The sequence below is a fragment of the Emydura macquarii genome, unplaced genomic scaffold (genome assembly GCF_026122565.2).
Source record: "Emydura macquarii macquarii isolate MOO-44397 ecotype Brisbane River unplaced genomic scaffold, CSIRO-AGI_Emac_v2 contig_1027, whole genome shotgun sequence".
NCBI lineage: Eukaryota > Metazoa > Chordata > Testudines > Chelidae > Emydura > Emydura macquarii.
The window spans coordinates 2,232,298-2,256,170 of NW_027131164.1; the positions used below are offsets into that span (position 1 = coordinate 2,232,298).

The window sequence follows — 23,873 nt, forward strand, 5'->3', positions numbered from 1 at the left end:
CACTTTGCACTGCCAGACACACGTGACTTACATTTTATGTAAATTCCGAGTCAGTACAAAATGATTCAGGAGCTCTACCTACAAGCTGCACCACAGTCACCAGGCTCCACCTTGTGAGACGTGAGCACCCATGTCCCCCACTGAGTATTATCATCAACTATTTGTATTACAGCTGTATCTGGAAGCCTCAGACACGATCTGTGTAAACACACGTTAAGAGACAGTCTCTGACCTGAAGAGTTCACAATTCAAATAGATATGCCGAAGGGTGGGAAGGGAAACAGAAACACAGACAGGTGAAGTGACATACCTGGGGTCACACAGCAGTAAGTATTAGAGCAGGGAACTGCACTTAGGCCTCCCCCGTCCAATGCCTTATCTATAGGGTGATGCTATATCTCCTATAATGGAATTTAATGAGAGCGGCACAAATTCTGATTACAATCTCTATAAGAGGTATATGTGGCAACATACAGTTTTAAGCAAGAGATGATCAGTTCTAAGGTCTGATAGACCTCATGGTATAATGTCCCATTAGAGAGAACAGTATTAGCAAAGCAATAACAAAAAGCAAAATTTTGGGAGAGGTTGTTGCAGATTTCCTCCACTGTCCTAAATACTATTCAAATCCCTAAACAGCTTGCAGTTTAAGGCCCCAATCTGCAACTGACTCCATGCAGGCAGATTGGCTTTACACCCATCTGGAGCCATGTTGACTTCAGTGGTGCTCTAAGCACAGCCAGATGCAGGATTGTTCCTAAAGGTAGCTGGAGGTGGGGAAGAGGGAAACCAAAATGGCAGGCACAGCTGGACAGAGGCAGTTGGAAGAGAAAAAAAATGTGAGAAAAGCTGTAATACTCCACAATGGAAATGGTGTATAAAGAAGGGCTTATGACCAAATCCCTGCTTGCTCACCCCTTCTACCAACCGCTGTTCCAAAGAGCAGGCAAAATTGTTATATGGGCAACACAAAACAGGATTAGAGGGTGTTGTTTAAAGTGGCTGCTATTTACATGCCTAGCAGGAAAAAATCTTGAAAAGGACTTCTAAAGAGTTGGGGTTTTTTTTATTTTTAATCTTATCAAATTTAGTTGTGGTTCAACAGCAGATTGCTTTAGGAATAAAAGTAGCAACTGCAGATTTAGCATAAAATTCTAAGCCATTAAAACAAAACGCATGTCCTGTATGAGCCAAATTAGAGAGAGGGTTTTTAAAACTCTCTGCCCCATACTTGTCACTTCCTTTTTTATATATGTTATTTTTTCAGACATAGGGCACCAGCTAGATGGGCCACTGTTTGGCACTTCAGAACATGAGCATCTTTGTATGTTAGAGACCAGAGTGTAGTTTAGCATTCAAATACCCAATTACTTTGGGTGTTGCAGGCTGATATCCTCTCCCCTTTCAGAGGACACAAAGCTCAGCACTTATGCCAGCTGTGAGACAGAAAATGATTTTAAAGATGACCAATGCTCGATAAGGTCCAATGAAGACAAAATCGAAACTCCACCCCTCCCAATGCATGGCCCAGAAATGTGACTGACTGTACAATCTGTATTCCTGCATGGATAATCATTTCTTAAAAAGGGAGCATACATCAGTAATATTCACAGGGAGTTCACAAGTGCTTCGCAAACATTTCTGACAAAACAAAAATAAACTTAAACAGAAGGATTACTCATAAAATGCCACATCAACAACTCCTTTGACAGGCATCTGGATAATGCTGCCTTTTAAATGGGAAAAAACAAAGATGTCACTTCTAAGTCTAAACAGAAACAGTGAAATATGCTATTAAAAATATCAGATCATAAACAAAGCTATTTTACACAGACTCAAATGCAATGAGTAACTATTACAACAAAAGCTCACTAGGATCCTTTGCAAGCAAAGCACTTATTGAGGGGGGGTGGGAAAGGATGGTGGGGGAAATAGCATTTTGCTAGAAGTCATGCACACAATCAATATTAGACAAGGACCATAGATTATTTCTGGGTGCCGCCCAGCTCTAGGAAAATAAGACCAACCATTTCACAGTGGAATATTGGTCAGTCCAATCTGGTATCTTGCCTGAAGCAGCCTACACTCGATGCTTTAAACGAAAGTTAAAACTCTAATATGCCTATCTATTTGTGCAATGCTGCAAATGGAGATGAAGACTGAGGTTAATCCCCATAGAAGGCTGCCCCCAAAGCACAAGGTCTGATTAGCCTTTTCTTACCTGGGGCCACTCTAAACCACTTTTAATGGTCATTACAACATCCAGACAATGTTTATCTCTAGCAGTGAATACATCCAGATGACAGTCGTGATGTAAAGGAGAAGTTCTTCTTTGTTCTAAATTTACTTTTCATTCAAAAATTTCTGGGAACATTTTAAAGAGAACTGCTATTCTGACATGTGGCGCTCAAAGACAGGATAATCAGATGCAAAAAATTAGAGACTAGAAGGTATGTCTATTTTAGTGCTTTCAATGAACATGCAGTATTTTGAGCAAAATCCTTCACCTCAGCAATAACTAGCTACACTAGCTGCATGTCCTTAAAAAATTCAAAGCCAAATTTTCATGCTTCATTATAATCTATTGGCAATCTTGAGGATTTGGTGAGAGTCTCAGAGATTTACAGTATGTTGGTGGCTTTCTCATCCCTTAATTGAAGCAGTGAGCTGCTGAATCTTAACCAAAATTGTCCTTCTCACTACAATGGCTGTTAGACGCTGGAATTACAGGTGTCAACAACAAGAACAAAGACTTTTCAAATCTAACTATCTTCCCCACTGACTGCTCAACTTTCAGCCTCTATTTCCTGAGATATTAAAGTTTTACTGGTACTCCAGTCACCGTAGAGTCTGCCAGGGTAGAAAAGATCTAAAACACCCATTGTAAAAAACAAACAGAATGCATGTTTTTGCCCTTGAGAAACTTTTTTCAGGCCTTCTCTATAAGCTATATGGCTAGAGCATAGGGCTCAACGAGTAGTGATCAATGGCTCCATGTCTAGCTGGCAACCGGTCACAAGCGGAGTGCCCCAGGGGTCGGTCCTGGGGCCGGTTTTGTTCAACATCTTTATTAATGATCTGGAGGATGGGGTAGATTGCACCCTCAGCAAGTTTGCGGACGACACTAAGCTGGGGGGAGTGGTAGATACCCTGGAGGGTAGGGATAGGATGCAGAGTGACCTAAACAAACTGGAGGATTGGGCCAAAAGAAATCTAATGAGGTTCAGCAAGGACAAGTGCAGAGTCCTCCACTTAGGAAGGAAGAATCCCATGCACAGCTATAGACTGGGGACCGACGAGCTGGGCAGCAGCTCTGCAGAGAAGGACCTGGGGGTAACGGTGGATAAAAAGCTGGATATGAGTCAGCAGTGTGCCCTGGTTGTCAAGAAGGCTAATGGCATATTGGGCTGCATTAGGAGGGGCATTGCCAGCAGGTCACGGGAAGTGATTATTCCCCTCTATTCGGCATTGGTGAGGCCGCATTTAGAATATTGTGTCCAGTTTTGGGCCCCCCACTACAAAAAGGATGTGGACAAGTTGGAGAGAGTGCAGCGGAGGGCAACCAAAATGATTAGGGGGCTGGAGCACAGGACTTATGAGGAGAGGCTGAGGGAGCTGGGCTTGTTTAGTCTGCAAAAGAGAAGAGTGAGGGGGGATTTGATAGCAGCCTTTAACTACCTGAAAGGGTGTTCCAGGGAGGATGGGGCTAGGCTGTTCTCGGTGGTGGCAGATGACAGAACAAGGAGCAACGGTCTCAAGTTGCAGGGCGGGAGGTCTAAGTTGGACATTAGGAAAAAGTTTTTTACTAGGAGGGTGGTGAAGCATTGGAATGGGTTACCTAGGGAGGTGGTGGAATCTCCATCCTTAGAGGTTTTTAAGGTGAGGCTTGACAAAGCCCTGGTTGGGATGATATAGCTGAGGTTAGTCCTGCTTTGAGCAGGGGTTGGACTAGATGACCTCCTGAGGTCCCTTCCAACTCTAATATTCTATGATTCTATGATAAGCAAGCAAAATTAGTACAAACCTATTCGTTCCCCCAATCTTCGGCCTGTGCTGAGTCAGGTAACCAAGGGTCATGTGAGGGTAGCCAGGCCATGCATTCTGTAAGATGGGCTCTGTGTTCACACAGTCACAGAGACCTGCAGAGAGCAAGAAGACTTTGCAGCAGGAGAGTCAGGATGAGGGCAGACAACGAAACACTGCCCTTACAAGGAGGGTGGTAGAGAACCCTGCACCACAGGCAGGAACATTTTGATCACAGAGCTAAAAGGAACCATGCTGGATTCAGCAAAGAGCCAAATGGCAGGAGAAACTAGGGAGAAGCCTGCAACGTTATTCTGCTTGGCCTGCTGCTGCAAAATGGGAAGGTGTGTGTTAAACAAGACTTGGAAAGGACGGGTTGTGCCTAGAAATGCTAAACTGATTATTTTATGTTATGGATTAATATACCAGACTCCAAGAGAGGGAACGTTATTTTGAAATGCCTGAATGAGTGCAAGTTAGTTTGAAGGGAAAAGTGAGGTGGGATGACTGTGCTGCCCCTCTGTGATGTGGCCTGTGTTGGACAGCACCCTGAAACAGGCGGTTAAAAAGATATCTGCAGAAAGGATTTCCAAACCTACAGATCAGGAGTAACGTCTATAGAACCCCTGTTACTTTCAGTCCTCTTACATTCTGCCTGAAGTAGCAGGCATTTCTTCTTGTTCCCTAACAGGCTAAATTTCTCCCGTGTGTCCAGGAGGGTTGACAAAAGTAATTTCAAATTATTTAAAACAGAGGGATGTGAAGATGCATTGTGTGCTCTCACTCAACCACTTAGGGTGGCAAGGTTGGAGGGGGAAAAACCCTACTCATATTTTGGCAGCAGCCTGAGCCCTAAGATGAAAGTCCCCCTTTTAGCCAGTGTCAGAGGCAAGGCCCAGCTGTGGACAGCATTCTCATGCATTCATGGGCGCTCCTAACCTGCTCCTTCCCCATCATGGTTTAGAAGAGCACCAGCAACCTGCCTTGTCCTTGGGGAATGACACCAAAGAGAGATAACAAACTACCTCCTCTTCCTGCCTTATGAAAACAATTTGGGGGTGAAGAGGGAGGAGGAAGTTGATTGTGTGTGGGAGGAATCCAGGTACCTTAGAGTCAAGCAAGGAGTCAGAGTTCTGGATTCCATGACAATCTAAAATAATCTGTTCAGAACAAGAATTTGTTCTCTTGATGCAAACTGTTGATTTTTAGTTTGCATGAGCACTGTAGATTTCATTCAACTGAGTTAACAATGATATGCCATGAAAATTGAGATGCTCAGTTTAAAACAATAAAGATAAAAAGTGAGTTGGCCTAGCTAAACGCAGGGTCTGCGGCCTTTTCATGTGGTGTCGAGGAAGCACTATAAATCTGTAACTTTCACCACCATTATGTGGTCTTCACAATCAATTTATACTTTGTGGGTTTGTTCTGGTTTCACTAGATTTAAACTGTAGTCTAAATGAAAAAAAACACATTAAAAAAAAAAAAAAAAGCGTGTGGCAAAAAACACAAGCAGAATGGGCCAAAAATCCAGAAACAAGCAGCTGAGGGTATTTAATACAAAGAAAATAAAAACATGTTTTAGAAGATGAAGTACTGAAGAAGTGCTGCATCCTAGAGCAGTGTAACTGGAATCCTTGTGAACAATAATAGCTTTTTCAGCAGCCAAATTCTTCTAGCTACCTCCAGCACTCAAGACGCGTGGCATCTGAGACTTGTGGAGGAATGAACCATGTGAAGGTGTGTAGTGCATGCATGTGCATGACCAAAACCTCCCCCACCCCCCACAATCACAATTGAAATATATCTTTTAGGAGTTGCAGCAGTGGTGCCATCGATTTTTCCCCGTTTTCCTGCACCACCCTAGCCTAGCATCATAAAAACCCTTCCACCAAACAGTCAATTCAGCGTAGTCCAGATGTGCACGCATGGAATTGGGGGTAGAAAATGGGAGGCAGGAGCAGCCTATTCCCCAAAGCACTCCCAGTATCTTCTCAACGCCCCTCCCCTGCCAACAACCTAAGGATTAAACTCAGGAATGCCAACCACATGGCTGGTGGTGTTATTATAAGGATAATACATCTACTTCTTCATAATGCATGGTGGGTTAGATCACATGCTTAAGCCATTAAGACGGCCTGCCAATCCTCAAACAACCCACCTCGACCCCTGCCATTTTTAACGTGTTTGCCAACATTTAAAGCAAGCTCATATCCTTTATGTCATTTTTACCTCCCTTCACACTCCTTTGATCTTATCTAGGGAGCCACTTATATTTAAGCAGTAGAACTAAAACACCTCCCCTGACACACACACTCCCAGCTCTCACCAAGGTTAGCTGGATTTATACAGATATGGAAGGGAGAGAGTCCTCTTAGGTCTACCCTAATGTTGATTTGTTAGTCAGGACTTTGTGTTAGACATTTGTTTCAAAAGCGAGTTTGGATAATACAATTTGGAAGGCCAATGTTACATGCACGATAGCCCCAGGCATGGTTCTGCATCCTGTCTGTAAACATTTATTAGAAGCCTGTTATTCACTATGTGAACTAATGTGTGTGTGTGTGTTGAGACTTAGATGAACATGCTCCAGCTTACCTAATGGAATGCCTCTCACACTGCTCCTTCTGCTCTGCTAACTTTAATTCCTGTCCATCATGACTCTCATCCCACTACGTGTTCAACAGCCTTCTCCTCTGCCTCTCCAGCTCCCTGGGAACATTTCTCCTTCGTCACATACTCCATCTCATAAAAAGTCTCAGCTCAGAACTTCTCATTCAATTTCTCTGTCCCTCTTTTGTTATTTAAAATCGGAAGCTTTCAAAACAATGATCCATGGAGCATTTAATGGTACAGGTTGGTCACATTAACCCAGTCACTTGCCTGCTCCATTGGATGTCCCAGACAGGTGGAATATCATGCCCCACGGATACTTTTGTATGAAAATGACTATACAAAACAACAACAACAACAAAAACCATAACCTTTTTCACTGTATTGCACTGTGTAGCTGTTTTGTTTCACAGGGGTCTGCAGGTTCCACATGAACGACTGAAAGCATGCAAGACACTTTAAAAGACAAATAAGGGCAACAGGTCCATGATCCAAGGACTTCCCATTCAAAGACAGACATAGCACAGCAAAAGATGACAAAGGATAGAGAGGATAAGAATTACAAAGAAAAGATGACATGCTCATGGTTACACGATGCTTATGGTTACCCATGAATCGTGTCACTTCTTCCTCTATTTGTATTAAGTCATGCATGTGTCAGTAGGTTATCTTCCACATTTCTACTACATTTCTGTATTATTGTACCTTGAAGTCTTTAAATCATTATTTGAGGACTTCAATAACTCAGTTATAGGTTAGGGTTCTATTACAGGAGTGGGTGGGTGAAGTTCTGTGGCCTGCATTGTGCAGGAGGTCAGACTAGATGATCATAGAATCATAGAGTTGGAAGGGACCTCAGGAGGTCATCTAGTCCAACCCCCTGCTCAAAGCAGGACTAACCTCAGCTAAATAATCCTAATGAGGGTTTTGTCAAGCCGCAGCTTAAAAACCTCTAAAGATGGAGATTCCACCACCTCCATAGGTAACCCATTCCAGTGCTTCACCACCCTCCTAGTGAAAAACTTTTTCCTAATGTCCAACCTAGACCTCCCCCCTGCAACTTGAGACTGTTGCTCCTTGTTCTGTCGTCTGCCACCACTGAGAACAGCCTAGCTCCATCCTCCCTGGAACCCCCTTTCAGGTAGTTAAAGGCTGCTATCATAATGGTCCCTTCTGACCTTATAGTCTATATGGAAAGTTGCAGGGGAATTGCTATCCCCTCCCCACCAACAAAAGCAACTATTTATTATTTGTATTACAGTAATGCCTACAATTCCCCAAGTAATATTGGAGCCCCATTGTGCGATGTACTGTACCTACACATAGGAAGAGACAGTCCCTTTCCCAAAGAGCTTACAGTCTTTAAAAAAATGATGGGAGGATGGACATGAGAGGAAGTATTATTATAGCTGGGGAACTGAGATAGAAAGAGCTTGAAATGACTTGCACATGTGCACACAAGAGGCCGGTGAGATTATCCAGGTATCTTGAGTCGCAATCCAGTGCTTTAACCACAAGACCCTCAGTTTCCTCAGGATCTTTCCTCTCAGTCTACATTGTATAACTATAGAATTAATCTTCATGATTATAGGGGAGACTTCAGATCACACTAGTATGTGGCCATGGGTTATAAATGAGGGTCTCTGATCAAGTGCATATTCGGCCCAGATCATCTGCTAAAAAGTTATCCCCTCATGGGTTACATAAATACATAATACATCTACATTAACCTCTGTGCCACTGAAGCACCCTTTTCAGCAATTTGGTCTACTTTATCTGCAAAGTAGCCTCTCATACCCCGTTTGAGCGAGTGAGCACACATTTTAAATCATGACGAGAAACTCCAATTTTCACATCTTCGTGGATGCAGTGCCAAATTTATTGTGTAATAGGATCATCTATTATCTGCCAGTACTGAGGAAACTAGGTGAGAAAATAATGGTTAGTAGTGTATGAAGTGGTCTATCTGGAATCCCTGCCTGAGGAAAATGAGCATGATGTTAATGGAGTTATTGAAAATAAATATTTGTTTGTTGTTTAATACAGCCTGCCTGAAGTTAATAATTACCTCACATATGTGATCAGCAGTTTAGAAAACTAGTTCTCTTCCTCCATCACCCCATTTTAAAGACAAAGAATTTATTCCAGTTACTAGGGCACATATGGTCTAGTAGCTCTATTTGTGGCAAAAATTAGATCAAAACCAGAAAGAAGATAGATAAGCACCAGAAGAGGAAGGCAGTGAAGGGTGATGCTCAACGTAATGACACATGTAAAAGGCACAGTCAGAGCACTGGACTAGGAGCCAGGAATTCCTCAGTTCTGATCCTGGTTGGTGGCTTCTAGGCAAGCCTGCAAGTGCCCTCTCAGTTGGAGGCTCAGCAGGCTACAGAAAAATGAATGACAGAGATGCCCCCAGGGTGAAGCTGGGAAGACAGCATTGTTCATTTAAATTCACACGTTAAATCCAGTTGAATAAGGATCATTGCTCCAAGCCAAGCGAAGGCTGAGGTTAGTTTCCAAAAAGTCACACAGTCCATAATTAGGCCTTTCTTTCTTTAGGAAAACCTCAGTGAGCTGCTCCCACTAGCCCAGTTCAGCAGAAGCAAAGAGTGTATTTTTCCTACTGCACACAAAAACTGATAGATTTACAGAAGTGTCCAGCTTTAATTTGCAGGTTAATGGGCTGAATAGTTTAACTTTTCATTAAACTTTTAGTTAAATGTTTAATGGGCTGAATAGTTTAACTTTTCATAAGGTTGTACACCATTTAGTAACTTCACTAATAAGAGGACTTTGCACGGTCCTATAGTTCAAGAAATTCCTTTCCTAGTATGACCCATTGTTGAAGAAATCTTGTATAAGTAATGGAAACTTTACACATAAGAGTAAAGTTCTCCTAGTAGTAAAGTGTCACTTCAACAGAACCTTTTCTCCTCCAGTAGGTAATATGCAAATTATCTGTGCTGACCTCTCCTTAATTTATAATATCTCTGTCATAAACCAATTATCAACATTTGACACAAGCAACACTTGCTAGTTTGAAAAGCAATTAAAATTTAGGAGCTGTCTCTCACAATTAGAAAACACTCACAGAAGCAGCATTACAGGAAAGTCACTACGCACAACCCATCCTTCTAATTCCGCCTCTATCAATCAAGTCAGGCCTCACTGAATAGCAAAGCTCAGGCAGACAAACAGCAATGTTTATGAGGTGCAGCTGGTGGTACTTACCGTTAACAGCAAAAGCAGCATCAGTTAAATTAACATTCTTCATTCTTTCATTGCTCATTATGGTTTGACAGACATACCCGCAGTCCACATAAATGGCTTAGAGTGAGAACGCTGTGTAACATCCTGCCATGAAACAAGACCACCTAATGGGAGCAACCAGTGTAATTAAAACTCTGGAAACTGAGAATTAAACTAGTTAAAGCAGGCAGTGCTGGGTATTATGACCTACTTGGAGTTTTCTTAAAGGAATCACGAGAGTCTATACCACTTCTCAGGCCAAAATTAAAAAAAAAAAAAACTACCATTTGTGATATTTATCCAATAAAAAGGACTCTAGTATCACCTTGATCCAGGAATCATTTGTGTTGTTGCAGGTTTTGAAATGCAGTAGGGATGGCAAAAAGAGAGAGATTACTTAAGTATTAACTACTCAGTTTCCCCAGGAGAACACTTTCTCTAAATCCTATTTGCTCAACTTCCTAAGATTTTCTTTGATGGGGAATTCTATTTAAACAAGTTCTACTTAAAAAATTACAGCAACAGTTAATCTCTTGGATTAGGAAAAGTTAATTTAGTTAACTCATGGCTGTATTTTTAAAGTCTCATAACTTGAGGTTTCAGAAGTGAATTTAGTATGAAAAAGAGGTTAAAAAATCTGAATTGGAGTTGTCCCAGTAAATGCGTCTATTCAGGGCCTGAGAGTCAAGTGTATTAAGGAAGAATTTACCTTGGCAGCAAAAACCCCTCAAAAATGCTGTAAAAATTTAATATGTACCTATATCTATATGACACCTAAAGAGGACAAATAAAATTCTATAGGAATGAGTTATTGTACACCTGATTATTCTGAAGATCTTTATTCTGCCTGATCATGCACTTTGCAACTTCTATATAACACAGATATTGGAAGAAATGATTTTCCTTCAGCTACTGTATGATCCAATGATTACCAATGGCCTGGGAACTTCAGTTAGTGAAGATGTTTAATTAGCATGACACACTTCTTTTACAATAAATTTAAAACTCACACTTATATAGAATGCTTCGTTGTTCTTTCCTCTCTGGACTTCTGAGTCTCAAGGCTCTTCTCTTCCTTCACCCTGAAGACTCAACATCGCAACCATCTCCTTGACAAGGAGATGGAAGCAAAACTCTCTTTGGAGCCAGTTAGTGCTGATCCTAATTTGTCCAGAAGTATCACTGCTAACTTTTGAAAGGACTCTTTTCCTCCCAGGAATGACGTGCAGTAACTCCAAAGCACTTCCAGCTGAGGACCTGCAGGACCTAATTAGAATCTTGCACTCTGATCTCCAGAGGGATAGCAGGGTTCTGCTTCTACTAGACCGCCAGCTGGTTTGCATGATGCAAGATATGCAAGTTGGAAGATATGCAAATTGATTAGTAGGAGTTTGGAGGAGGATTTGCCACTACTCCCTCAGCATTTTTTTACAGTTGCAAACTGAGGCCTCTATTCAGCAAAGCACTTAAACATTAACTTAAGTTCCACTGAATCCAATTAGACTTAAATATGTTTTAAGGGCTTTGCCGAACTGAGATCTGACTTATTTATTATATGATGAATGGGCTCAGCCCAGAGAGCACTGTAATACCGAGACACAGTGGAAGAAAGCATTTGGAAAGCAATATTCAGGTTTGCAGCATTTAACTTGCTATGGCGTAAATCCATTATTTATTATATGCAGTTGTATTTTTAAAAGGTAGCACTCATGATATGAGGGCAAACTCTCTACCTCTTCACTTTAAACTGCGTGAAAAATCTCTAAAGAGGATATACACACATCAGAATATTGCAGACCCAAATTCTCTGCAGGTGATGTACTGAAAGTTCATTTATATTTTATCATGGTTTATTCAAGACAACACATCAAATCCATTCTGTTAGAGTTAATATACTAAAGGCTTTGAGATTAAAATAAGCCACTAGTACTGTCTAAATTCAGTATTAGAAAAAAATAACCATTCATTTACTTCTTATTAACTCATCTTGTTGTGTGTAGTCTCAAAGGGTACGTCTACACCACAGCATAGACCTTCTTGCTTGGGCTGGAGCTCAGGCTCTGAAACCCAGCCTCCTTGTCAGGTTTCAGAATGTGAGCTCCAGCCTGAGTGGGAACATGTACACTGCTGTATTTAGCCCTGTAGCATGTGCCTCGTGAATCTGAGTCAGTTGACCCAGGCTTTGAGACTTGCTGCTGTACTTCTTTCCCCCCATAGTAGATGTAGATATATCCCTAGAGACAAAGTAGGTTAGATAATGTGCTCCCAGAGCTCTTCTTCAGGTCTGGAGAAGGTAACTAGAGTGTCCAAACCAAATACAAGGTGGGACAGATTGTCAAGCATAAGGTGTTCACACACGGTACATGAAACTATTTAAAATGAAGTGAGAAATTAACACTTCTGCCATTGTAGCACAAAGGAGATTTAGTAGGCAGCAGGGTATGTTACAAGTTGTTGTAATGGGCCATAAAACTAGTGTCTCTGTTAAGACCACAGTTTCTAGTGCCCAGCAGAGTTATAAATATAAGTTCCCAAGATCGTCTTTTGAAGATGTAGCACAGGTTTCTTTTGAGGATGAGGACTGAAAGGTCAGATCTGGACCGATCACTGTGAAAACAGTGTTCACCTGTGGGTGATAGGGTGTTTTTGTCTTTTATCATTTTTCTGTGTGAATTAATTCAAAAGAGTAGTGCTTGTCTGGATTCACCCACATAGTTGTTTTTGGGACAGCTGATCCATTGGATGAGGTACACCATATTTTGTGATAGGCATGTGTAGGACCTAGGGATCTTGAAAGGCATGTTGTGGGGTATATTAATCATTGTTGCAGTGGAGTTATGTCTGGAGATTTTGCATCTATTGTTGCGGCAGGCTCTGATGCCACTTTGAGTTGGCGTGTCCTGGTCTGTGGGGAAGTTGTTTCTGATGATGAGCTTGGCAATGCTGGGGGTTGTCTGAAGGCCAGAAGAGGGGGTTCGGGAAAGATTTCTTTTAGGATGTGGTCCCCATCATGTATGGTTTGTAGCTGTTTGATGATACCCTGTATGGGTGCTAGCTTGGGACACTCTCCAGACCTGACTGATTAAGAGCTCTGGGAAGCTTGAAAGCTTGTCCCTTTTAGTTGGTCCAATAAAATATATTACCTCACCTACCTTGTCTCTGTCATATACTGGGACCAACATGGCTACAACAACACTGCAAAGAACATTATCTTGAAACGCTTGGAACTGATGACCAGGAGCCAATAAAGAGCAATTCAAAAATGAAAATAGAAGTCATAACATATTCAGATTGTTCAACAAATTGTTCAGATTGTTCAGGCGGATTAGAATTTAGAAGACCTGCTGTGGGACCTTGGCTCAGTCACTCACCCTTCTGCCTCAGTTTCTTCTTCCACCTTTTGACTGTTATGTTTATTTATATTGTACCCTCTTCAGGACTTTCTCAGATTCTGTTTGTACAGTGTTTAGCACAATGAGACCCTGATCTTGCTGGGGTCTCCAGGTGCTGCTGTAGTACAATACCACTCCGCTGAGCAGTAGCAGGTCCCAGGGCCTTACATGTCTTGGGAATAACTTTTTGTTTCAGAAGGTGAAAGAAGTAAACAGAAGGGCAGCCTATTTAGGCTTAATTCCAACTAACAGGGAGGAATTGGTTGTGAATCTGAATATGGAAGGTAATTTGGGTGAAAGTGACTGTGAAACGATAGGTTTCATGATTCTAAGAAAAGGGAGGAGTGAGAGCAGCAGAATAAGGATAGTGGACTTCAAAAAAGCAGACTTTAACAAACTCAGAGAACTGGTAGATAAGGTCCCATGGGAAGAAAATTAGGGATAAAGGAGTTCTGGAGACAGAACTCTGGAGACAGGAGTTTCTCAGGGAGACAATATGAAAAGCACAACTATAAATTATTCTGATGCACAAGAAACATAGGAAGAATAGTAAGATGCTAGTATGGCTCCATGAGGAACTCTTTAATGACATGAAAATCAAAAAGGAATCCTATAAAATGTGGAAACATGGACAAATTGCTAAGGATGAATACAAATAGAACAGCATAAACATGTAGGGACAAAATCAGAAAAGTTAAGACACAAAATGAGTTACATCTAGCAAGGGACAAAAAAGCTATAAAGAAGAGTTTCTATAAATACATTCAGAGCGAAAGAAATTTAAAGGAAAGTGTAGGTCCTCAACTTAGTGAGAAAGGATAGCTAATACTGGATGACATCAAGAAGGTTGAACTGTTCAATCCCTATTTTCCTTCGGTCTTCACTAAAAAAGTAAACTGTGACCAGATACTTATATTATTAACATTACTGATAAGGGGGAAGGAATGAAAACCAAAACAAGGAAAGAACAGATTAAAGGATATTTAGGTAAGTTAGATGTATTCAAGTCAATAGGGCCTGTTTAAATTCACCCTAGGGTACTTAAGGAACTGACTGAAGCAATCTTGGAATTGTTGACAATTATTTTTGAGGACGCTTGGAGGACAGGTAAGATCCCAGACGACTGACAAAAGGCAAACATAGTAACTATCTTTGAAAAGGAGAACAGAGAGAACCCGGGGAATCATAGACCAGTCAGCCTAACTTTGATACCAGGAAAGAAAGCGGAACAAATTATTAAACGATCAGTTTGCAAGCACCTGGAGGATAACAGGGTTATAAAAAATAGTCAGCATGTATTTGTCAAGAACAAATCACGCCGTATTTCCTTCTTTGACAGGGTTACTGGCTTAGTGGATGGGAGGAAGCTACAGATGTGATATAACTTGATTTTAGTAAAGCTTTTGACACAGCCCCACATGACATTCTTATAAGCTGGGGAAAGTGGTCTAGATGAAATTAGTATAAGGAGGATGCATAAATGGCTGAATTAACATACTCAACTGTTAACATACACTGTCACATTAAGGGAACAAATGTAGTGGGATCCAAAAGGGATCAGTCCTGGGTCCAGTACTATTCAACATTTCCATTAATGATTTGGAAAATGGAATGGAGAGTATGTTTATAAACAAGCTGGGAGGGATTGTGAACACTTTGGAGGACAGGATTAGAATTAAAAACAACCATGGCAAATTGGAAAATTGGTCTGAAGTCAACAAGATGAAATTCAATAACAACAAATGCAAAGTACTAGACTTAGGAAAAAAAATCAAATGCAAAACTACAAAATGGGGAATAACTGGCTACGCAGTCATACTGCTGAAAAGGATCCGGGGGTTATAATGGTGCACAGATTGAATATGAGTGAATAATCTGATGCCATTGAAAAAAAAGGCCAATATCATTCTGGGGTGTATTAACAGGAGTGTTGTATGTAAGACAGGTGGTAATTTTCTCTGTCTACTCGGCACTAGCGAGGCCTCAGCTGGAGTACTGTGTCCAGTTCTGGGCACTACATTTTAAGAAAGACGTGGACAAACTGGATAGAGTCTAGAGGACAGCAACAAAAATAATAAAAAGTTTAGACAACCTGACCTGTGAGGAAATGTTCAAAAAACAGGGCATGTTTAGTCCTGAGTACAGAAGACTGAGCAGGGACCTGAATACAGTTTTCAAATGTATTAAGGGTTGTTACAAAGAAGATTATTGTTCTCCAGATCTGCAGAAGGTAGGACAAAAAATATTGGCCTTAATCTGCAGCAAGGGACATTTAGGTTAAATATTAGGAAAAACTTGCTACGTATGAGGATAGTTAAGCACTGGAATAGGCTTCCAAAGGAGCTTGTGCAATCCCAGTCTCTGAAAGTTTTTAAGAGTAGGCTAGACAAATACCTGACAGGGAGGATGTGGGTATAGTTGGTCCTGCCTCAGTGGAAGGAGCTGGACTAGATGATCTCTGAAGGTCCCATCTAGCCCTATATTTCTGTGATTCTATGCTGATTTTGCATTAAAGAAGAGGGAGTTCAGTGATATACACTTTTCTTAGTGTAACTTGTTTTATTTAAACTATATACCCCAGACCTTGGGTGGAGGTGATCAAACAACATGCAGGACATTCCCTTCTTTCAGAAACCATAACCCAACACCCATGCCCAATTCCCATGGAACAACTCAGTCCCAAGAGTCTCTAGTCAGAGAGATTAAAGTACAGAGCAAACTATTACTGCATGTAATCACTCCTCTAAAAATAAGTTCCATAATAAAACTAATAATGCAGCATTTCTTCATGGACTGAAGAATGCTCACACACTAAGAAAAATAACTTTTAAAACTATGTGTAACCACACCATATGGTGACTCCACTGTGACAATCTAGTGCAGTGGTTCTCAACCTATTTACAACTCTGGGCCGCATACGCAGCTCTCTGTGTGTTATGTGGGCTGCATCTACCCAATATATATACTATCAGTATGGCCCTGAGGATGTGGGCTGCAGCTGTATGCTGATTGGGCCACAAGCGGCCCATGGACTGTGGGTTGAGAACCACTGATCTAGTGCTGTGTGTGTGTATAGCACTTTATAAATTTACAAATATTAAGGACGACTCAGTCATTACCCCAAAAAGTTTGTGATTGAAGCTACATAATGATGGTGTAATGAGGCGGAGTGGCCCCCCTCCGGACTGGAGGATGACGGACCATTACACTCCCCCAGGTGGGTGGAACCAAACCCACCCTGTCACGCTCACTGGAAGTACTGGGGCAGGGAAGGAACTATAAAGAGAGGGCCCTGCAGCTCAGTTGAGCAGGAGCCAGAGAAGGAGACAGATGTCTCCAACCCCCTGCAGAACTCTGGAGCTGAACCTGTGCTGTGCAGCCAACAGAACAGATCAACCCTGGAGAGGAGATGCCGGGACTGCCATCTCAGCGTATCCCAAGTAGACAGAGGACCCTTGAACTACAGAGCCCCCTGCCCAGACTGTGGTAGAAAGTAGCCCAGGGAAACCAGACTTTAGTCAGGTTTTGTTGCTGACGCATGAGTCAGAGTGTTTTGGCGGGATCGCCACTGACCCAGTGGTGGAACCATTTCCTACTGTAAGGACTGGACCCAGTGGAGTAGGATGGGCCTGGGTCCCCCTATATCCTTCTTCCAACCCCATCCTTCAGGTGGTGACCTATTTACCTCCAGACCAGAAGGCCTGTGTTTTGTTTGTGGTTTCCCCAGCCAGGAGATTGTGAGCCCCAGACCTTTTTTGCTGGCTCCCTTGGCAGAGTCAGAGCTTCATAGAATCATAGAATATTAGGGTTGGAAGAGATCTCAGGAGGTCATCGGATCCAACCACCTGCTCAAAGCATGACCAACCCCAACTAAATCATCCCAGCAGGGCTTTGTCGAGCTGGACATTAAAAACCTCTTACGATGGAGAGTCCACCACCTCCCTAGGTAACCCATTCCAGTGCTTCACCACCCTCCTAGTGAAAAAGTTTTACCTAATATCCAACCTAGCCCCCCCACACTGCAACTTGAGACCACTGCTCCTAGTTCTGTCATCTACTACCACTGAGAACAGCCCAGCTCCATCCTCCCTGGAACTCACCTTCAGGCAGTTAAAGGCTGCTATTAAATCCCCCCTCACTCTTCTCTTCTGCACACTAAATAATCCCAGTTCCCTCAGCCTCTCCTCATAAATAGTGTGTCCCAGCCAGCTAATCATTTTTGTTTTCCTCTCCTGGACTCTCTCCAATTTGTCCACATCCTTTCTGGAGTGGGGGGCTCCAAACTGGACACTATTACCCTCTATTCAGCACTGGGGAGGCCACATCTGGGGTATTATCACTTCCCTCGATCTGCTGGCAATGCTCCTCCTAATGCAGTCAAATATGCTGTTAGCCTTCTTGGCAAAAAAGGGCGCACTGTTGACTCATATTCAGCTTCTTGTCCACTGTAATGTGCAGGCCTTTTTCTGCAGAACTACAGCTTAGCCAGTCGATCCGCAGTCTGCATCAATGCATGGGATTCTTCCATCCCAAGTGTATGACTCTGCACTTGTCCTTATTAAACCGCATCAGATTTCTTTTGGCCCAATCCTCCAATTTGTCTAGGTCACTCTGTAGCCTCTCCCTATCCTCCAAAGTATCTACCACTCTCCCCAACTTAGTGTCAACCACAAACTTCCTGAGGGTGCAATTCACCTCATCATCCAAATCATTAATGAAGATGCTGAAGAAAACCAGCCACAGGACCAACCCGTAGGGCACTCCGCTTGATACCAACTGTCAACTAGACATCAAGCCTTTGATCACCACCCGTTGAGCCCAATGATCTAGCCAGCTTTCTATCCACCTTATAGTCCATTCATTCAACCCATACTTCTTTAACTTGCTGGCAAGAATACTCTGGGAGTCCATATCAAAAGCTTTGCTCAAGTCAAGATATATGATGTCCATTGCTTTCCCACATCCACAAAGCCAGTCATCTCATCATAGCAAGCAATCAGGTTGGTCAGGTGTGATTTGTTCTTGGTGAATCCATCCAGACTGTTCCCGATCACTTTCCTCTTCTCCAAGTGCTTCAAAATGGATTCCTTGAGGACCTGCTTAATGACTTTTCCAGGTGAGGCTGACTGATCTGTAGCTCCCCGGATCCTTCTTCCCTTTTTTAAATATGGATATTATTTTTGCCTTGTTCCAATCATCCGGGACCTCGCCCAATCACCATGAGTTTTCAAAGATAATGGTCAATGGCTCTGCAATCACATCAGCCAACTCCCTCAGCATCCTCGGATGCATTGTATCTGGCCCCATGCATGTCCAGCTTTTTCTAAATAGCCCTGAACCTGTTCTTTCACCACTGAAGCTGCTCACCTCCTCCCTATACTCTGCTGTCCAGTGCAGTAGTCTGGGAGTTGATCTTGTCTGTGAAGACAGAGGGGAAAAAAAGCATTCAGTACTTCAGCTTTTTCCACACCATTGATCACTGGGTTGCCTCCTCCATTCAGTAACGGCCCACACTTTCCCTGACCTACTTCTTGTTGTTGCTAACATATCTGTAAAAAACCCTTCTTGTTCCCCTTCACATTCCTTGCTAGCTGCAACTCCAATTGTGCTTTGGCCTTCCTGATTTCATGCCTGCATACTTGAGCAATATATTTATACTCCTCCTAGTCATCTGTCCAAGCTTCTTGTAAGCTTCCTTTTTGTGTTTTAGCTCACTGAAGATTCCTCTGTTAAGCCAAGCTAGTCGCCTGCCATATTTGCTATTCTTTCTGCACATCGGGATGGTTTGTTCCTGTGCCCTCAATAAAGTTTCTTTAAAATACAGCCAACCCTCCTGGACTTCTTTCCCCCTCAGATTAGCCTCCCAGGGAATTCTGCTCATCTGCTTCGCTAATAGACAGTGAATTACTCCCTGCCCCCGCCAGGAAGCTGTGGGCTATAGACTGCTTGTGCTGCACCCTGCCTCAAGGGCCAGAGCCCTAGACTCTTGATTCGTGTCAGCCCTAGCTGGGAGACTCTGGGCTAAAGACTTCTCTGCCCCACCCGAGGGGGCTAGAGCTCCAGACTGTTAATGGTTGTTTGCTCCTTGTAAGGGGCTACACGCTATAGACAGCTCACCGCTCAGCCCTGCCAGTGAGAGTCGAGCCTGTCTAGTGCCGCCCAACGCAGGGAGGCAGAGAGGCCTCCCTCCCCACTTGAGAGCGAGGGACCACTACACTTGGACATAAGAAAAAGGGGAGACATTTTAAAAATCATTAACTTTGATAAGGTTTGTGACAAGTCCAGTTGGTTCCATACGTATTGTTGCTTTTGCCTTGGTTTCTTTTTAAAAATAGATTTCATAAAACTTTCATATTTCTCTACGTCAATGGAAGCAAGAGAGGAAGAGTAGACAGCGGTGAATATGGTAAAACTCTGACTATATGGAAAATCCTGTGACCAGAAAAATGTAGGCCAAGTATCAGGAATGATTTCCTGCCAGTGAGCTCTGTTATACAGTACCATGAAATAGCCTCCCAAGGGAAGCAGTGGATGCCCCTGGCTTAGGGATATTTGAAACAAGACAGAGTGTTATTGCGGGAGGAAGAAAAGGAATGTTAAATACAAGCCTGCATTGGTCTGCTTGATCCTTGCCCTACTGGTCTTTTCAACAGATAACTAAGATGCCAGACCTACATCTAAACCTTCATTTTTAGGAGAAAAATCATAAACTGGGAACTAGGACCTCAATTCTACAATGAGCTCTGTGTGATGGGTTCCCTACACCCTCCTGGAGCCCTAATGGGGCTCTGCTTGCACAGTGTTCATCGAAAGTTCTGGGTGCTGAAGTCTCAATTCCCATTCCTTAGCTTCAACTACGAGACTGCACTTCCTCCCAAATGATTCAGTATTGCAGTTCACAATTAATTTTTAAAAAGGACAGACAATGCCTGGGTCTATTCTTTACCCCAGTGGCTCTCAACCTTTCCAGACTACAGTATGCCCTTCAGCAGTCTGGTTTGTCTTGCATACCCTCAAGTTTCACCTCACTGAAAAACTACTTGCTTACAAAATCCGACATAAAAATACAAAAGTGTCTCCGCCCACTATTACTGCAAAACTGCTGACTTTCTCATTTTTAACCATAAATTATAAAATAAATCCATTGTAATATAAATTTTGTACTTACATTTCAGTGTATAGAGCAGTATAAACAAGCCAAGTCTGGATGAAATTTTAGTTTGTACTGGCTTCTCTAGTGCTTTTTATGTAGTCTGTGGTAAAACTAGGCAATTATTTAAGTGAGTTGATGTACCTCCTGGAAGACCTCTGTGTAACTTCCGGGGTACATGTACCCCTGGTTGAAAACCACTGCTTTACTCGATAAAAATTACTGACTATAAATGGGTCCAAAGTTGAGAAAATAGTCTATTTATGACTTCACAGGGACCATTTTTACAATTTTATACAAGCTAGTCTAAAGATTTCCTTTTGAGCATCTCGTTAAATCTAGGCTCAAACGCTAGAACTGAGCACATTTTATACATTTCAGATGCTGAATGCTGTCAGGATCTGAAGATAAGCTACTTCTACCAGACAATTTTAGATTTTATAATATTTGTTGGTTTTGCCAAAGATGAAAGACTGTTATTGTTTTAAATCATTGCTTCGTACAATTTGGTTTGCATACATTTAGCACAGACACACATTTACAATCCCATCACTGTACAAAACTCTGGAACAGAAAGGTAAGCAACAACTGTGTATTGTTATATAGTGACATAAATGCTCTATTTTCAAACAACCTTGTTTCTGTTGCAATCTTTTCCCTGATTAGATCATTTTCCATATGTGAAAAACAGTTACATTTTGTTTCCGGGTTTTTTTCCCACTTGACTTATTGAAAACTTATTTAAATCCATTCATCTTTCAGTCCCACAACTCCTTGTTCTTCAGTGCTCCCAGTAGGTACAAAGAAATACAAGCAAACAGAGCCCTGCTTCTTGTCCTGCAAACCAGAATCCCAATCCAAGGGATAATCCAAAATTATAGCTTCTGGCTCCAAAAAGTCAGCCCATCAGCACATTACTTAGGTGCATCTGTATGCTAAGTACACCAAAGATGTCTCACAGAAAAAAAGACGTGTGGTGGGTTGCCGATCGGGATGGATTATTAAAACTGCCTCATGTGCCTGTGGACCTAACCACTTTCTTACGCCATTATAATCCTCTAGGATATTAATGCAAAATTAAGAAAAAAAAATCTGATCACGCATCTGTGGTTTCTAGACTACAAACAACAATCATTCCCCAGAGGAAAATCCACCTTGCAACTAGCGCCTATCTTTGTTTGTTCTTGTTACCAGCAACAAACAAATCACAGAGGAGAACAATTACTTGACAGAGCTACAGCAGGAGACTGAGAGAAGATGCTGGGAAACTAGCTGGTACTTGGTGGACAACAGGTTCACTCCCATTTACCTTGCACAGATGAAGGGCTATAAGAGCAGTGCTTGGGAGACAGAATGGGAAGCTGAGAATCATACAGAGGGGCCCTAGAGCCTTAACCTGGCCAGTTTTAAACTTTCTGAAGAAGATTTATTTTACTTTTTTGGTATAAACACCAACCTCTGAGAAAAAGACCTTGCTGTCTTTCAGCAGAAAGCTGTTTCCCAGTAATAAATACTTCGCACATATAGCGCTTTTTTGCCTGTAAATCTCAGAACACTTTACACATCTTGGTAGATCAGTGCATTACACGTTAATGACCTATAAAGAGATCAGTCTTAGGAGAGATCACATACATTCCAATTTTAAATAATGAACATGCAGATTGTTCAAATACACAATGTCATTTTTTGCTTGGCTTTGGTAGTTATTTTTCTTCTCTCTCCCTCAAATTATTGAAGTTAAGAGCCTTCCCTCCCTGCCCCCAAAGTTACTGACACTCTGTCACACAGCGACCCACTGGTAGCAACAAGCAAAGACTTCACTGTTGTGTAACAGCCACTCCTAAGAGGCCTGACAAGCTCACTACACCTAGGATACTGCTTTCATGATATTTATCCATAAATGATGTCATGCGAGGTCTCTAATAAAAACTCATTTAATATTGATCCTCATAAGCATTGCAAGATGTACGTACAGATGATATTTAAGGAGTTGTTTATATATAATAAAAATATGTTTTCAAGTCTATGTCCAATGCTGAACAAACAGATTTTGGGTCAGACAAAGGATGTTTATTCACCCCCCTCTCTTTCTCTCTCCATGCAGTTGAAGCCAACGTAATGGAAGCCCTATTTACATACAAGGTCAACAGGTGGATGGTAAATCAGCAGAGGGCAAGACACCAAAGACTGAACCAGAGGGGGTTGTGCTGTCTCTGGGGGCAGACACTGATTCTGGGGAATATAAGGAGAAGGCACTACTGCACACGATCTCAACCAGGGTTTGGTTGAAAACACAGAAAAAAGGCTTTGGGGTGAGAAACTTATTTAGACAAAAGGTTAGACTGCTAAATTAAATTAGTCTCTAAAAAACCTGTTATACTTTTCATTTATATATAGCCATTTTTATTTCCACTTGTTATCCCTAATCACTATCTCTTAATCTTAGCCTTTGATAATAGAGTTATGATTGTTTCACTATAAATATATATCTCAGAGTTGTTTTGTTGTAACAGACCTGATCCTGAGTTGTACCAGTCAAGTTGTGTATATACTGTCCCCTTGGGGGCAGCAAACCTAGTAATTTCTGTGAGTGTCCAATGACAGGGGCAGGATACTACAGGAGACACTTTCAGAGGGGCTTGAGGGCTGGGGTACACCTATTGTTAACCTACAAGGCAAAGTAAGGGCTGGCAAAGTACTGAGGAGACTGGGTGGAGTTAGGGAGCTGACAGCCCGTGAAGCACCAGCAAATCTTCTTGCGGGAGGCAAAAGGGTAACAAAGTAACGCCCAGTTCTGTCATTCCAAGAAGTGTCACTCTCCCGTTTCTGCCTTTCCCCAGACACAGAAACTTCACTTTTCCCATAAACAGTTTCAGAAAATGTCTGTGCTGAGTCACTCGCAACATAATGCAGCATTCCACAGCGTTTCAGGTATTTTAATTAATAGCTTAGTTAGCCACTTGATGCATAGTACCATAAGAGGTGATTATTTTCCCCCTTTTTATAACTGTTGCTATGATATTTAGAGTAAGTCTGAAACCAGCCTTCCTACAGCCTACTTCATGTGACCTAAATATTCTCCTTTCTGTGTAAAATTCTAGGAATGGCGCATTGAATATAGCTGAAGGAAAGAATAGTTTTCCGTTTTAAAAAAAAAAAAAAAAAAAAAAGTCCAGACATTAAATTAGCAAGACCCAGCCCAACTGTGGCAGCACAATTTCAAAGTCTCTTAAAGGAAATTAACAAGTTCTTCCCTTCAGGGCAATGCAATAATTTTAACTCCGATTTCTGGTGACGGAACTCTTTTTTTGCAGTATGTTTTATGATAGTCACACTCGTTGTACCCAAAGGGAGCAAAGGGAAGTAAGCTAGTCCAAAACTTTTAACTTTTTAAAAGACACCATCAGCTAATGGTAGACCTTAACAGTGCCTGTAATTTTACA

At 41.9% G+C, this 23,873-nt stretch overlaps 1 protein-coding gene across 1 annotated transcript in view; it reads right to left on the reverse strand.

The window, feature by feature from the left end:
* The window catches only part of KLHL29 (kelch like family member 29), a 510,263-nt gene that overhangs the window by 427,723 nt on the left and 58,667 nt on the right, over window positions 1-23,873 (reverse strand). The window lies entirely within an intron of this gene.